At 39.4% G+C, this 15,753-nt stretch overlaps 2 protein-coding genes across 3 annotated transcripts in view; one reads left to right on the forward strand and one right to left on the reverse strand.

The window, feature by feature from the left end:
* Nucleotides 1-15,753, reverse strand: part of LOC133540574 (arf-GAP with coiled-coil, ANK repeat and PH domain-containing protein 2-like) — a 1,007,806-nt gene that overhangs the window by 746,571 nt on the left and 245,482 nt on the right. The window lies entirely within an intron of this gene.
* The window catches only part of dynlt2b (dynein light chain Tctex-type 2B), a 76,291-nt gene that overhangs the window by 13,372 nt on the left and 47,166 nt on the right, over nucleotides 1-15,753 (forward strand). The window contains exon 6 of one of the 2 annotated variants that reach the window (XM_061883278.1): nucleotides 2,150-2,616. The exons of the other annotated variant lie outside the window; for it this stretch is intronic. The gene's annotated coding sequence lies outside the window, so the exon portion shown is untranslated. Of the gene's footprint in view, nucleotides 1-2,149; nucleotides 2,617-15,753 lie in introns of those variants that run through there. 2 annotated transcript variants of the gene reach the window in all.

Below are 15,753 nucleotides of genomic sequence, written 5' to 3' on the forward strand. Positions count from 1 at the left end.
ATGGATGATATACTAGTTACTAGGGGTGTGGGAAAAAAATCGATTCGAATCTGAATCGCGATTCTCACATTCTCAAAATCGATTTTCATTTGGAAAAAAAAAAGATTTTAATTTTTTTTTTGTAATTTATTTTTTTTATCAATACAACACAACAATACACAGCAATGCCATAACAATGCAATCCAATTCCAAAACCAAACCTGACCCAGCAACACTCAGAACTGCAATAAACAGAGCAATTCAGAGAAGACACAAACACGACACAGAACAAACCAAAAGTAGTGAAACAAAAATGAATATTATCAACAACAGTATCATTAGGTATAATTTCAGCATAGCAGTGATTAAAAATCCCTCATTGACATTATCATTAGACATTTATAAAAAAAAAAATGTCACAGACAGTGGCTTACACTTGCATCGCATCTCATAAGCCTGACAACACACTGTGTCCAATATTTTCACAAAGATAAAATAAGTCATATTTTTGGTTTGTTTAATAGTTAAAACAAATTTACATTATTGCAATCAGTTGATAAAACATTGTCCTTTGCAATTATAAAAGCTTTTTAAAAAAATCTACTACTCTGCTAGCATGTCAGCAGAGAAATCCTATGTATTGAATGAAAACAGAATGGTTTTGAATTGGAAAAATATCGTTTTTAAATCGAGAATCGTGTTTAATCGAAAAAATGATTTATAATCGAATTGCGACCCCAAGAATCGATATTGAATCGAATCGTGGGACCCCCAAAGATTCGCAGCCCTACTAGTTACTATGGTAATCTAATTAGTTACTAAGGTCATCTACGTCACAGCAGCTCAGACGAGGCCCCAAGCAGTGTAGACGGGAAGCTTTTCACAACAAAGTTCTAAAGCTTAGTGATGTATCAGATGTATCAGATTGTACCCTTTCGTTCATATTTCACTGTTTGTTGAATTTTTGTTGTGTTTCTTTTGATTGTAAAATATGTCAATCAAAAGGGGATGTTACATTCACATTTTGTCAATATTCAGTGTTTTATCGTTCATGGAAAAATTAAAAATGTCATTATGTTTTTTAAGACGGTCTGTCATAACGTTTTTAGCATACAATCAGACATTATTGTGAAGTTTTGTATTAGTGTCCCTAAAAATAGATATACCGGCCCCCAGAAACATTTTTTTTTCTCTAAATATGGCCCCCCGAGATCGACGACTGACATGATGTTTTCAGTCAGGCAGATTCAAGAAAAGAGTAGAGAACAAGGTCAACCTTTTTACATGATGTTCATAGATCTAACTAAGGCTTTCGATCTTGTCAGCAGGAAGGGCCTATTCAAGTTTCTACAAAAGATTGGATGTCCTCCAAAACTACTCAGCATGTTAATCTCTTTCCATTCCAACATGAAGGGAACAGTCTTGTATGATGGATCTTGTTCGGACTCCTTCTCTATCAACAGTGGTGTTACGCAGGGCTGTGTCTTAGCTCCAACTCTTTTTGAAATATTCTTCTCTATACTTTTGTCCTACGCTTTTGACACATCCATTGAGGGTGTCTATCTACACACACGGTCTGACGGTAAATTGTTCAATCTGGCAAGATTACGTGCGAAGACCAAAAGGAGGTCAGTATTAATCCGAAAGATGCTTTTTGCAGACGATGCTGCTCTTGTTACCAACACCAAAGAAGCCTTACAACATCTAAGTGACTGTCTTGCGAATGCCTGTGATAAGTTTGGACTTACAGTCAGCCTGCAGAAAACCAATGTTAGCGTTCAAGGGGCTGCAAATCCTGTTATCAAGATGAATGGTGTCACTTTAGAAGTAGTAGATAATTTTATATACCTAGGCTCGACAATCAGCAATAAACTCTCGCTTGATATTGAACTTGACAGGAGGATTGGAAAGGCAAATACCATCATGGCTAAACTAGCAAAATGAGTATGGGAAAACAACGCTCTTACTCAACATACAAAGATCCGAGTTTATCAGGCCTGCGTTCTCAGCACTTTACGGAAGCGAGACCTGGACTACTTAACGTCGACTTAACGCTTTCCACATGCGGTGCATCAAACGTATCCTTGGTATTAGTTTGCAGGACCATATTCCACACCGTGTCATTCTTCAGCAGGCTAATATCCATAGCATGAACTCTCTTCTTAAACAGCGCCCTCTTCGATGGCTGGGACATGTTCGGCGGATGGAGGATGGACGGCTTCCCAAGGACATTATGTATGGACAACTAGCTGCTGGTTCCAGACGTGTTGGTCGTCCTTCCCTCCGATTCAAGGACGCATGCAAGAGAGATCTGAAGGCATGTAATATTCCTCTAGACAGCTGGGAGGCACAGGCCGAGAACCGAAATGACTGGCGTCAAGCGGTTGGACGGGATGTTGCAGAGGCTGATTTGAGGAGAGGCCAGCTCGCAGAGGATAAGAGAGACAGGAGGAAACGTACTGCAAGTACCATTGCACAGCAGGAGCGGGACGAAGTCTCTACACATGTTTGTGCAAAGTGCAACAGGGACTGTCACTCAAGAATTGGATTGTACAGCCGTGCTAGGCTGAATGTACCGTATCAACAAAACATCAAGTTAGAATGTGAAAATTATAATTAAATAAGTACATTGTATAATTACAACATTCATTAACACTGAAAATATATTATAAATAATTGACTAAAATAGGATGACAAAACTATTTAAAAAAACAAAAACAAAACAAAAAAAACTATTTATAATAATTAAAGTACCATTACAAAATTAAAGAAATTAATGAAAAAAAAAGTCAAACATCAAATTGAAATAAGTGTCTGACACAAGAGAATGAAAAAAAAATCAAACATCAAATCGAAATAAGTGTCTGACACAAGAGCGTAAATTAGCATGGTCATCTGTGACTAAGTTGCCAAGAGAGATTTATGCATATATATATGTATGTATGTGTGTATATATATATATATATATATATATATGTATATATATATATATATATATATATATATATATATATATATATATATATGTATATGTATATATATGTGTGTATATACGTATGTATATATGCATATATATGGATGTATACATGCCTATATATGTATGCATATATATGCATATACATGTGTATATATGCATATGTATGTATGTATATATGTATGTATGTATGTATATATATATGTGTGTATATATATACATATATATATATATATATATGTTTGTATGTATGTATGTATATGTATATATATGCATATACAAACCCTGATTCCATATGAGTTGGGAAATTGTTAGATGTAAATATAAACGGAATACACATTAAGTTGAATATGCTACAAAGACAACATTTTTGATGTTCAACTTCAACTGATAAACATTTTTTTGTTGTTGCAAATAATCATTAACTTTAGAATTTGATGCCAGCGACACGTGACACAGAATTTGGGAAAGGTGAATATAAATACCGATAAAGTTGAGGAATGCTCATCAAACACTTATTTGTAACATCCTACAGGTGTGCAGGCTAACTGGGAAAAAGTATGTGCCATGATTGGGTATAAAAACAGCTTCCCCAAAAATGCTCAGTCTTTCACAAGAAAGGATGGGGCGAGGTACACCCCTTTGTCCACAACTGCGTGAGCAAATAGTCAAACAGTTTAATAACAACGTTTCTCAAAGTGCAATTGCAAGAAATTTAGGGCTTTCAACTTCTACGGTCCATAATGTCATCAAAAGGTTCAGAGAATCTGGAGAAATTACACCACGTAAGCGGCATGGCCGGAAACCAACTTTGCCTGACCTTGACCTTTTTGATCCCCAGACTGCACTGTATCAAAAACAGACATCAATCTCTAAAGGATATCATAACCACATGGGCTCAGGAACACTTCCAAAAACTACTGTCACTAAATACAGTTTGTCGCTACATCTGTAAGTGCAGGTTAAAGCTCTACTATCCAAAGCGAAAGCCATTTATCAACAACATCCAGAAATGCTGCCGGTTTCTTAGGGCCTGAGATCATCTAAGATGGACTGATCCAAAGTGGAAAAGTGTTCTGTGGTCTGACGAGTCCACATTTCAATTTGTTTTTGGAAATATTCAACATCGTGTCATCCGGACCAAAGGGGAAGCGAACCATTCAGAATGTTATCGACGCAAAGTTCAAAAGCCAGCATCTGTGAAGGCACCATTAATGCTGTAAGGTAGATACAGGTTTTGGAACAACATATGCTCATTGTTAATAGCATGAATCAAATATATCTCGGTATTAGCATAACATTTTCATGTCCGTCAACCTTTTTCTCATAAAATGCCAGTGTCCCCTGAAAGGATATAAATAACTTCTAAGTACCAGACCGCTGGATTTTTATTATGCAGTCAGTTCACTCGTTGCCATTTCACATGCTGATTATTAATGACTTTCAGTATGAGAAATGGGGCGGTATTGTTCTGTTGCTAGGGTGGCCGTGCCAGCAACTTGAGGGTTCCAGGTTCGAATCCAGCGCCGCCATCCTAGTCACTGCTGTTGTGTCCCTGGGCAAGCCCTTTTACCCACCTGCTCTCAGTGCCACCCACACTGGTTTAAATGGAATTTAGATATTGGGTTTCACTATGTAAAAGTGCTTTGAATCACTAGAGAAAAGCGCTATATAAATATAAATATATATATATATACATATATATATATATATACAGTATATATAAAATTCACTTTACTTCACAAATGGATTACAATAACACAAAATATATAGCAGTAAACACTGATGAAAATAAGTTAATGAAAAAATATGGGAACTACATAGCATTTATTTGATGAGGCTTCAGTATCGTTTTACTGAAGCCTTATCAAAAAAAGGAGTAATACTATGTCCCTCAAAGACTCGATGTGTGTGTCATTTTATTCTTTTGGAAAAATGTGACTGATACAGATTTTGGGTTATTTGACTTCCAAGTGCCAAACTGTTTATCAGGAACTGCTTCTTTCGGGTCAGTAGCGACAGCTCACAGTCAATCAGTTCTTCGCAGTGTTGATTTTGACAGCAGTTTTTCAATAACGTCTTTAAACGAAAATGTACTTTAGTTTTCATCAAATTTTAGTCATCTAAATTGATTTAGTTTTAGTAAACGAAATTACACAACATTTTAGTCAGTTAAAATAAAAAATAAAAAGCCCTATTTAAAGTTTATTTAAGTGACCTGCAAAGCATTTTTTATTGACAGAGGTAGCATGATCTTATGGTCAGGAATAATGTCGTCATTTTTCGCTCCACAGGTCAATGCCAATAAATATCTTTCGGGCACTATATCTCTGTTTTTATATGCTACATCTCTGTGGAGTGAATATAGTTAAGATTAGAGATGTCCGATAATAACGGACTGCCGATATTATCGGCCGATAAAGGCTTTGAAAAGTAATATCGGAAATTATTAGAATCGGTTTCAAAAAGTAAAATTTACGACTTTTTAAAACACAGCTGTACGGAGTGGTAGACAGACGTAGGGAGCAGTACAGAGCAGTTGCATCTCCCAGTCATACTTGCCAACCCTCTCGATTTTTCCAGGAGACTCCCGAATTTCAGTGCCCCTCCTGAAAATCTCCCGGGGAAACCATTCTCCTGAATTTCTCCCAGACAACAATATCGGAGACGTGCCTTAAATACTCTGCCTCTGCCTCAATCATATAATATCTACGGCTTTTTTCACACACAAGTGAATGCAAGGCATACTTGGTTAACAGCCATACAGGTCACACTGAGGGGGGCCGTATAAACAACTTTAACACTGTTACAAATATGCGCTACACTGTGAACCCACACCAAACAAGAAAGACAAACACATTTCGGGAGAACATCCGCACCGTAACACAATATAAACACAACAGAACAAATACCCAGATACTCTTGCAGCACTAACTCTTCCTGGATGCTGCAATATACCCCCTCCCCCCAACTCAACCCTGCCCACCTCAATCTCCTCATGCTCTCTCAGGGAGAGCATGTCCCAAATTCCAAGCTGCTGTTTTTAAGCATGTTAAAAAAAATAATAATGCACTTTGTGACTTCAATAATAAATATGGCAGTGCCATGTTGGCATTTTTTTCCATAACTTGACCTGATTTATTTTTGAAAACCTTGTTACATTGTTAAATGCATCTTGCGGGGCATCACAACAAAATTAGGCATAATAATTTCTGAATTCCACGACTGTATTTATCGGTATCGGGTGATATCGGAATCGGTAGTTAAGAGTTAAGAGGGGGGGCTTCACGGTGGAAGAGGGGTTAGTGCGTCTGCCTCACAATACGAAGTTCCTGCAGTCCTGGGTTCAAATCCAGGCTCGGGATCTTTCTGTGTGGAGTTTGCATGTTCTCCCCGTGAATGCGTGGGTTCCCTCCGGGTACTCCGGCTTCCTCCCACTTCCAAAGACATGCACCTGGGGATAGTTTGATTGGCAACACTAAATTGGCCCTACTGTGTGAATGTGAGTGTGAATGTTGTCTGTCTGTCTGTGTTGGCCCTGCGATGAGGTGGCGACTTGTCCAGGGTGTACCCTGCCTTCCGCCCGATTGTAGCTGAGATAGGCGCCAGCGCACCCCGCGACCCCGAAAGGGAATAAGCGGTAGACAATGGATGGATGGATGGATAGTTAAGAGTTAGACAATATTGGATATCGGCAAAAAGCCATTATCGGACATCTCTAGTTAAGATGCATTCCTTCATCATAATTGGTTTATGAGTGCGGTAGAACTGGAAGCAGCAAATACACATATGTGATATGATACTGAAATATCGTTACCGCCGATACCAAATCTGCTTCCTTTCCGCTTTGTAGTTCTCGGGTCAAGACAACATCTTTCTGTAGATTACAATACATCAATGAAAAAGAACACCATGTTGCTTCCCATCCTACATAGTGGAGTTTTACAAGCCTTCTTCTTGGTAGGTACCAAATCTGCTTCCTCTCCGCTTTGTAGTTCTCGGGTCAAGACAACATCTTTCTGTAGATTACAATACATCAATGAAAAAGAACACCATGTTGCTTCCCATCCTACTTAGTGGAGTTTTACAAAACTCCTTCTTGGTAGGATCAAAGACAGCTTTTGTCTTCTCGCCGGGAGCTCATGGCAACACAAAGTTTTGTCATACCTTCGATACTATTATTATGACAAGCACTGTATTAAATGAAGACTGACGAGTCGTGGGTCACATCTGACATTCGTTTTCGTCTCTTGCACCTATCCAAACGGAACTAAAAAAAAAAAAAAAAAATTCCAAAGAGTGGCATCAATTTAATCCTACAGTGCCAAAAAGGAACAAACCCCGTTTCCATATGAGTTAGAAAATTGTGTTAGATGTAAATATAAACGGAATAAAATGATTTGTAAATCATTTTCAACCCATATTCAGTTGAATATGCTACAAAGACAACATATTTGATGTTCAAACTGATAAATATATATTTTTTTGCAAATCATTAACTTTAGAATTCGATGCCAGCAACACGTGACAAAGAAATTGGGAAAGGTGGCAATAAATACTGACAAAGTTGAGGAATGCTCATCAAACACTTATTTGGAACATCCCACACGTGTGCAGGCTAATTGGGAACAGGTGGGTGCCATGATTGAGTATAAAAACAGCTTCCCAAAAAATGCTCAGTCTTTCACAAGAAAGGATGGGGCGAGGTACACCCCTTTGTCCACAACTGCGTGAGCAAATAGTCAAAACAGTTAAAGAACAACGTTTCTCAAAGTGAAATTGCAAAAACTTTAGGGATTTCAACATCTACGGTCCATAATATCATCAAAAGGTTCAGAGAATCTGGAGAAATCACTCCACGTAAGCGGCATGGCCGGAAACCAACATTGAATTACCGTGACTTTTGATCCCTCTGACGGCACTGTATCAAAAAACGACATCAATCTCTAAAGGATATCACCACATGGGCTCAGGAACACTTCAGAAAACCACTGTCACTAAATACAGTTGGTCGCTACATCTGTAAGTGCAAGTAAAGCTCTACTATGCAAAGCAAAAGTCATTTATCAACAACATCCAGAAACGTCGCCGGCTTCCCTGGGCCCGAGATCATCTAAGATGGACTGATGCAAAGTGGAAAAGTGTTCTTTGGTCTGACAAGTCCACATTTCAAATTTTTTTGGGAAATATTCGACATAGTGTCATCCGGACTAAAGGGGAAGCGAACCATCCAGACTGTTTTCAACGCAAAGTTCAAAAGCCAGCATCTGCGATGGTATGGGGGTACATTAGTGCCCAAGGCATGGGTAACTTACACATCTGTGAAGGCACCATTAATGCTGAAAGGTACATACAGGTTTTGGAACAACATATGCTGCCATCTAAGCACCGTCTTTTTCATGGACGCCCCTGCTTATTTTAGCAAGACAATGCCAAGCCATATTCAGCACGTATTACAACAGCGTGGCTTCTTAAAAAAAAGATTGCGGGTACTTTATCGCCCCGCCTGCAGTCCAAACCAGTCTGCTATCGAAAATGTGTGGCTCATTATGAAACGTAAAATTCGACAGCGACTGTTGAACGACTGAAGCTCTACATAAAACAAGAAGAGGGAAAGACTTCCACTTTCAAAGCTTCAACAATTAGTTTCCTCAGTTCCCAAACGTTTGTTGAGTGTTGTCTAAATAAAAGGTGATGTAACACAGTGGTGAACATGCCCTTTCCCAACTACTTTGGCACGTGCTGCAGCCATGAAGTTCTAAGTTAATTATTATTTACAAAAAAAATACGTTTGTGAGTTTGAACATCAAATATCTTGTCTTTGTAGTGCATTCAATTAAATATGGGTTGAAAAGGATTTTCAAATCATCTAACACAATTTCCCAACTCATATGGAAACGTGGTTTGTAAAATAATGTTGTCCCTGTTTACTGTTTCGCTCATTGACCAGGGGAAGGGGCTGGGAATATATTTGTCATTAAGTGACATTTATACCTCTTCATGCTAAACAGATCACAGAGTTCCTTATAAAGTTCCTTTTAGAGCCCCAATTTTGACCACGTAAAACAGTTTTGGATAGCAATCTATATTTATGGTTTTGCGTGTATTGGTCCGGATTGCTTCTTACCAAGGCTGTGTTTGCATGCACAACCCTCTGATGGACCAAGTTGTGTCTGTGCATTGATGGAGCCATATTTTCCAATCCTTATCTCCTCACTGGAGCGCGGCCAACGTAGCGATGATCACTGACTGCTCCTTAATGTCAAGTTGTTGCCAGGTTTTCTGCATTTTTTTTTTTTTTTTTGACTGCCGACTGGTTGAAGGAGCTTATGACATCTGTTATATGTAAGCCATGGCATTTTTACAGACCACTTAAAAGGCACTTGGGAAATGATGAAGCTGTTGGGTCGTTAACTCTTTATTCATACGCACACACACACTGTTTATCATTTGGAATGGGGACCAAGTTTTTGATCAGGACTTGTGGGGACCAACCTTTCTTCAGGTTGTGGAGGCATACATTCTTTTTTTTTTTTGTAAAATGGCCACTGCCCAGTTAGCTTATACACGTCTTTAAATCTCTGGATTGATGAAGTAATGTGCTGATTCTTCTTACTGGTGTCCAAGCAGGGGTCGAGGATCGAGGGAGGTGGTACAAAACCCAGACAGGACTCGAGACACACTGCTCGATCAAGGGGAACAGGAAGGACACTGCGGGGAGCATAAAGGACATGAGCCACGGGTACAAAGAAGGGAGGGAAGCCAGGAAAGGGATGCTTACTACGTTCCGGCGTAGGCTCCTTGGTTTTTAATACGGCTTCTTATTATTTAATCCAGGTGCGCTGATTGTAGATTGCTTGCAGCTTATCTGATGCGTGGGCGTGTCCTGACGTATCTTGGCATGCTGCCAACGGAGGTGCTGGCAGAACTTGCTGCCGATGAAAAGCGGGTTCGAGGCGGCGCCATGACGCAGGTATCAGATAATTATAGTTGCATATTACTTACACATACAAAGTCTCCAAGGCAGATGCGTATTAGAAAGTACCCAGTAACAAACGTGTCCACATTATTCAACATACTGTGTCGTTTGCTTGATTTAATGAAATATTGTGGCCACTAGGTGTCGCCAAAAACAAATTGCCACTCTATCTCAAAAGCATAAATCTGTGTGTACACAGTTTTTTTCATACCTACTAATTTCACTTGATGAAGCCTTTTCTAAAATTCCACACTACACGATAAGACAAGTATTTGTGCTGATATCATATTGGATTGATATCAGTATGGGCCAATACTCAAGGCTCTAATGTTGTTTGTGACAGTCTCTTGCTGTCGTGCGGGTTCTCAGGACCACCAAGAAAGGACAATGTGGTGCAGGTTAGACTTTGTTTTATTTTTCAATAGTAAAAAGTCTTAAAGCAGGGGTTGGGAACCTTTTTTGGCTGAGAGAGCCATGAAAGCCAAATATTTTAAAATATATTTCCGTGAGAGCCATATAATATTTTTTAACACTGAATACAACTAAATGCGTGCATTTTAAGTAAGACCAACATTTTTAAAGTATAATAAGTCTCTTATTCTTTTTAATAACGTGGTTATTCTGAAGCTAGTAATAAATAGTAATAGTAAACCAGTAATAAATGAAATAATTCTACAATAATGCAACTTTGTGAACAGGTGCGGTAGAAAACGGATCAATGGATTAAAATGCATGAGAATGTTTATTATTTTGAACGTTATTTATATTTTGAGCGTAATTATTAATGACTTATCATGTTAAGCAATGTCAGCTAAGATTTATCTGAGAGCCAGATGCAGTCATCAAAAGAGCCACATCTGGCTCTAGAGCCATAGGTTCCCTACCCCTGTCTTAAAGAGTTGCTTTTCAGCCTTGCCGTGTCCTGCTCCCTCTGCCGCTCCACCTTTTCAGTCGCGTGCGTCTTCATCTACCTGTGCCTCTCTCTCGCTCTCGTTCAGCATCCGCTTCCTTCTGGCGCCTTCTCTCTCCGTCTCTCCCCCGGCGTTTACAACCGCTGCCCTTTTATATGGTGCGAGAGGAGATTTAAATTGTGCCCAGCTGGGTAACCCACGCACCTGTTAATATTTGCGGGGTTGATTCCGGCGCGCCCCGCCTTGCTGCTTGCTCGCAGTCCACGCCTCCTCGCCGCCATCTTGGGCCGGGCTACGGCGTGCCCTGCCTCGCTGTCGGACTGCCGACCACACCTCCTCACCGCCATCTTGGGCCGGGCTACGGTGTGCCCTGCCTCGGTGTCGGACTGCCGGCCACGCCTCCTCGCCGCCGTCTTGGTTTGGGCTACGGTGTGCCCTGCCTCGGTGTCGGACTGCCGGCTCCGCCTCTCCACATTGGTATCGTACGGAAAGTGAAAAAGTTATAACCAACCCCGTTTGTTCAAAGACCCATGTCATTCATTAGCCCGCTGTGCAACTTAAAGGCCTACTGAAACCCACTACTACCCACCACGCTGTCTGATAGTTTATATATCAATGATGAAATATTAACATTGCAACACATGCCAATACGGCCTTTTTAGTTTACTAAATTGCAATTTTAAATTTCGCGCGAAGTATCCTGTTGAAAACGTGGGTATGATGACACGTATGATGACGCGTGCGCGTGACATCTCGGATTGTAGCGGACATTTTTTTCCAGCCCAATCCCAGCTATAAGTAGTCTGCTTTAATCGCATAATTACACAGTATTCTGGACATCTGTGTTGCTGAGTCTTTTGCAATTTGTTCAATTAATAATGGAAACGTCAAATAAGATAGATGGAAGCGGGAAGCGGTGTATTGCGGCCGCCTTTGGCAACACAAACACAGCCGGTGTTTCCTTGTTTACATTCCCGAAGGTGAAGCTTTACTATGGAACAGGGCGGTCAAGCAAACATGGTTCCCGACCTCATGTCAACCGGCAGGTTTCGGTGACAAAATTGTGGTAATAAGTCTGCTCTTACCATAGACATGAGCGGAGCTTGCGTCGTTCCTCGTGCACCTGTCAAAGAGGCAACTGCGTGGCTTCCCTCAGAGACACTGGCGGTCACCACACCCGTGGCCACACTCCTCCGACTTTCAGGTACGGCAGTATAATCTCACTACAACATTAGTAACACACTAAGCCAGGTGTAGGGAACCTATGGCTCTAGAGCCATATGACTGCATCCGGCTCTCAGATAAATCTTAGCTGACATTGCTTAACACGATAATTATGAATAATTTCGCTGGTAATCACAGTGCTAAAAATAACGTGCAAAATATAAAACATTCTCATGCATTTAAATCCATCCATCCGTTTTCTACCGCACCTGTTCAAGAAGTCGCATTAATGCTAAGAAGTATTTTATGTCACGATGGGGGGGTCGCAGCTTGCTGCAGGGTCGTTCCCCCAGGAAGGCAGACGGACTACTCGGGACATGGCATTTAGGTAAAAACATGATTTAATTTAAACTAAAAAAAGATACAAACAAAAATCGCTCACAGTGGAAGCACAACTTGGGCTAAGGAACAAAGCTAACGCATAAACAGACTATGAACATAAATCAAACAAAACTTACTTGGCATGGCATGAAGCATGAAACTATGGCAAGGCATGAAACAAGTCAGCACAGAGCAAGAAAAGATCACATTGACGCCAGGGCGACCGACTGGCAAAGACAAGCTTAAATACTGCCTCTGATTAGTGCTCGGGAAGCAGGTGAGCGGGCATTTTGTCCACCAGAGACAGGTGGACAAAATGAGTAACCAAGGAAACCAGACAAGGGAGTGGAAAAAAACAGGAACTTGATTGATTGATTGATTGATTGATACTTTTCTTAGTAGATTGCACAGTTCAGTACATATTCCGTACAATTGACCACTAAATGGTATCACCCGAATAAGTTTTTCAAGTTGTTTAAATCGGCGTCCATGTTAATCAATTAATTCGAAGAGTCCTAAGGACAAACAGCACATGGCCAAACAAAAACATGATCAACAGACATGACATTTTATTTATTATTGGTGAGCTTCAGAATAACAATGTTATTAAAAAGAATAAAAGACTTATTATACTCTAAAAATGTTGGTCTTACTTAAAAATGCACACATTTAGTTGTATTCAGGCTCTCACTGAAATACATTTTGAAATATTTGGCTTTCATGACTCTCTCAGCCAAAAAGGTTCCCGACCCCTGCACTAAGCAGATAAAGGATTTTTCAGAATTATCCTAATAAATGTGTCTAATAACATCTGAATCGCTCCCACTGCCCTGTCTTTTTTTTTTCTTTTCTCTAGTCCTTCACTCCAACTTTCCTCATCCACAAATCTTTCATTCTCGCTCAAATTAATGGGGAAATCGTTGGTTTCTCGGTTCGAATCGCTCTCGCTGCCGGTGGCCATGATTGTAAACAATGTGAGGATGTGAGAAGCCCTACAACCCGTGACGTCACGTGCGCATCGTCTGCTACTTCCGGTACAGGCAAGGCTTTTTTATTAGCGACCAAAAGTTGCAAACTTTATTGTCGATGTTCTCTACTAAATCTTTTCAGAAAAAATATGGCAATATCGCGAAATGATCAAATATGACACATAGAATGGACCTGCTAACCCCGTTTAAATGAGAAAATCTCATTTCAGTAGGCTTTTAAGCTGATGTCGCTAGAGCTGTATGTATTGGTATTTTTATTGCTCTCTCACACATGAGGGGTTATCATTGTTCCTCTCTGCCAGATTGGACTGCATCCCCATAATGGCTCCACCCCGCCGGTCCACAGATGCTCCTTGATTTTCAGTTCTCCGAGTAATATCACCCGACGTCCACCGCTCACGTCTTCTAATTCCATTATCATCCCTCCTCGCTGTCATTATCGCTAAGTAGTGTGTTTATATGCATCATTTACGCCCTGTTATCATTATCCCTCTCTGCCAGATTGGATTCCATTCACTAGTATCTCATGCTGAAGCTGCATTGATGTTCTATGGTAACCACTTTAAATTGTTAAATCTGAAAAGTGTTGCATATTTTCAACCCTGGCCTAATGTAAATAGGAACGCACTTATTTGATTTATGACACAAGACAACACTGGATTGCATTTGCGGCTGCTGCGGTCATGGTGGAAATCATGTCAGGGACAAAAAGCACATTGCAATTTTCTCTGTGTATTTTTTTTTCTTCTTCGTAAAATTGCTGAGCATATGGATAAGGCAAGTTCTGTGTTCCTTGGGGTTCAGAACTACGCATATTTCACTTTATCCAGGGCTTCGAATGAAACTTTACTGCAAACATATTCGCAGCCTCTTCCTGCTCCAGCACTGATAAAGTAGGCAGGTTGTCCAGGATATATATAAAGTCCCCCTCGTGTCTTGTGAGTGGAATGCAAGTGTGAGTCGGACATGCAACCACAGAACTTTCCTCCAGAAGGTTTTATCTTTGTCCATGTGATGTCGGATTAAACAAAAATTGAGCTGTTTGGCCACAATACCCAGCAATATGTTTAAAGGAGGAAAGGTGAGGCCTTTCATCCCAGGAACACCACGCCTACCGTTAAGCATGGTGGTGGTAGTATTATGTTGTGGTTCTGCTTTAATGCCAAAGGAACTGGTGCTTTACACAGAGTAAATGGGACATTTTTTAAGTATATATATATATATATATATATATATATATATTATACATACATATATACACACATATATACTTATACATACATACATACATACATACATATATGTATATATATACATATATACATACATATATATGTATATATATATGTATATGTATATATACATATATGTATATGTATATATACATAGATATATGTCTATGTATATATACATATATATATATATGTATATATATATATGTATATATATATGTATGTATGTATGTATAAGTATATATGTGTGTATATATGTATGTATAGGTATATATATGTATATATATGTGTATATATATGTTTAAAAAATATATATATGTATATATATATATATATATATATGTATATATATATATAGTGTGTGTGTGGTGCAGTTCAGCTAAATTTGTTGGTTTTCTGACATGGACTTGGTTCTTCAGCATTGTCCACACGTTTAATTCAGGACTTTTTTAAAGGCCATTCTAAAACCTTAATTCTAGCCTGGTTTAGCCAGTCCTTTACCACTTTTGAGGTGTGTTTGGGGTCATTGTCCTGTTGGAACACCCAACTGTGTCCAAGACCCAACCTCCGGTCTGATGCTTTTAGGTTGTCCTGAAGAATTTGGAGGCAATCCTCCTTTTTCATTGCACTAGTTCCATTGACAGCAACACAGGCCCAGAGTATGATACTACCAACACCATACTTGACGGTAGGGATGGTGTTCCTGGGATTAAAGGCCTCACCTTTTCTCCTCCAAACACATCGCTGGGTATTGTGGCCAAACAGCTCAATTTTTGTTTCATCAGACATCACACAAAGATAAGACCTTCTGGAAGAAAGTTCTGTAGTCAGATTAATTGCTGTATGTATACTTTTGGTCACATTTTCAGTCGACCCATAATAAAATCATAAAAGAACCAAACTTCATGGATGTTCATAAGAGTTGTAAAAACTCAAGACAGCCATGACATCATGTTCTTTATAAGTGTATGTATACTTTTGATGGCGACTTTACACTCCTGTGTGAAATTTTGAGAATAACTTTGCATCAAAATAGACTGGTGTTTTTCAAAGTTAAAATACATTTTGAAAGCAAGAATCATCTGCAATTAATCCAATTTAGAAAATCAATAATTTGACAGCATTCATTCAAACTGTCAGTGTT

This window comes from Nerophis ophidion, linkage group LG22 (assembly GCF_033978795.1).
Source record: "Nerophis ophidion isolate RoL-2023_Sa linkage group LG22, RoL_Noph_v1.0, whole genome shotgun sequence".
NCBI classification, from domain to species: domain Eukaryota; kingdom Metazoa; phylum Chordata; class Actinopteri; order Syngnathiformes; family Syngnathidae; genus Nerophis; species Nerophis ophidion.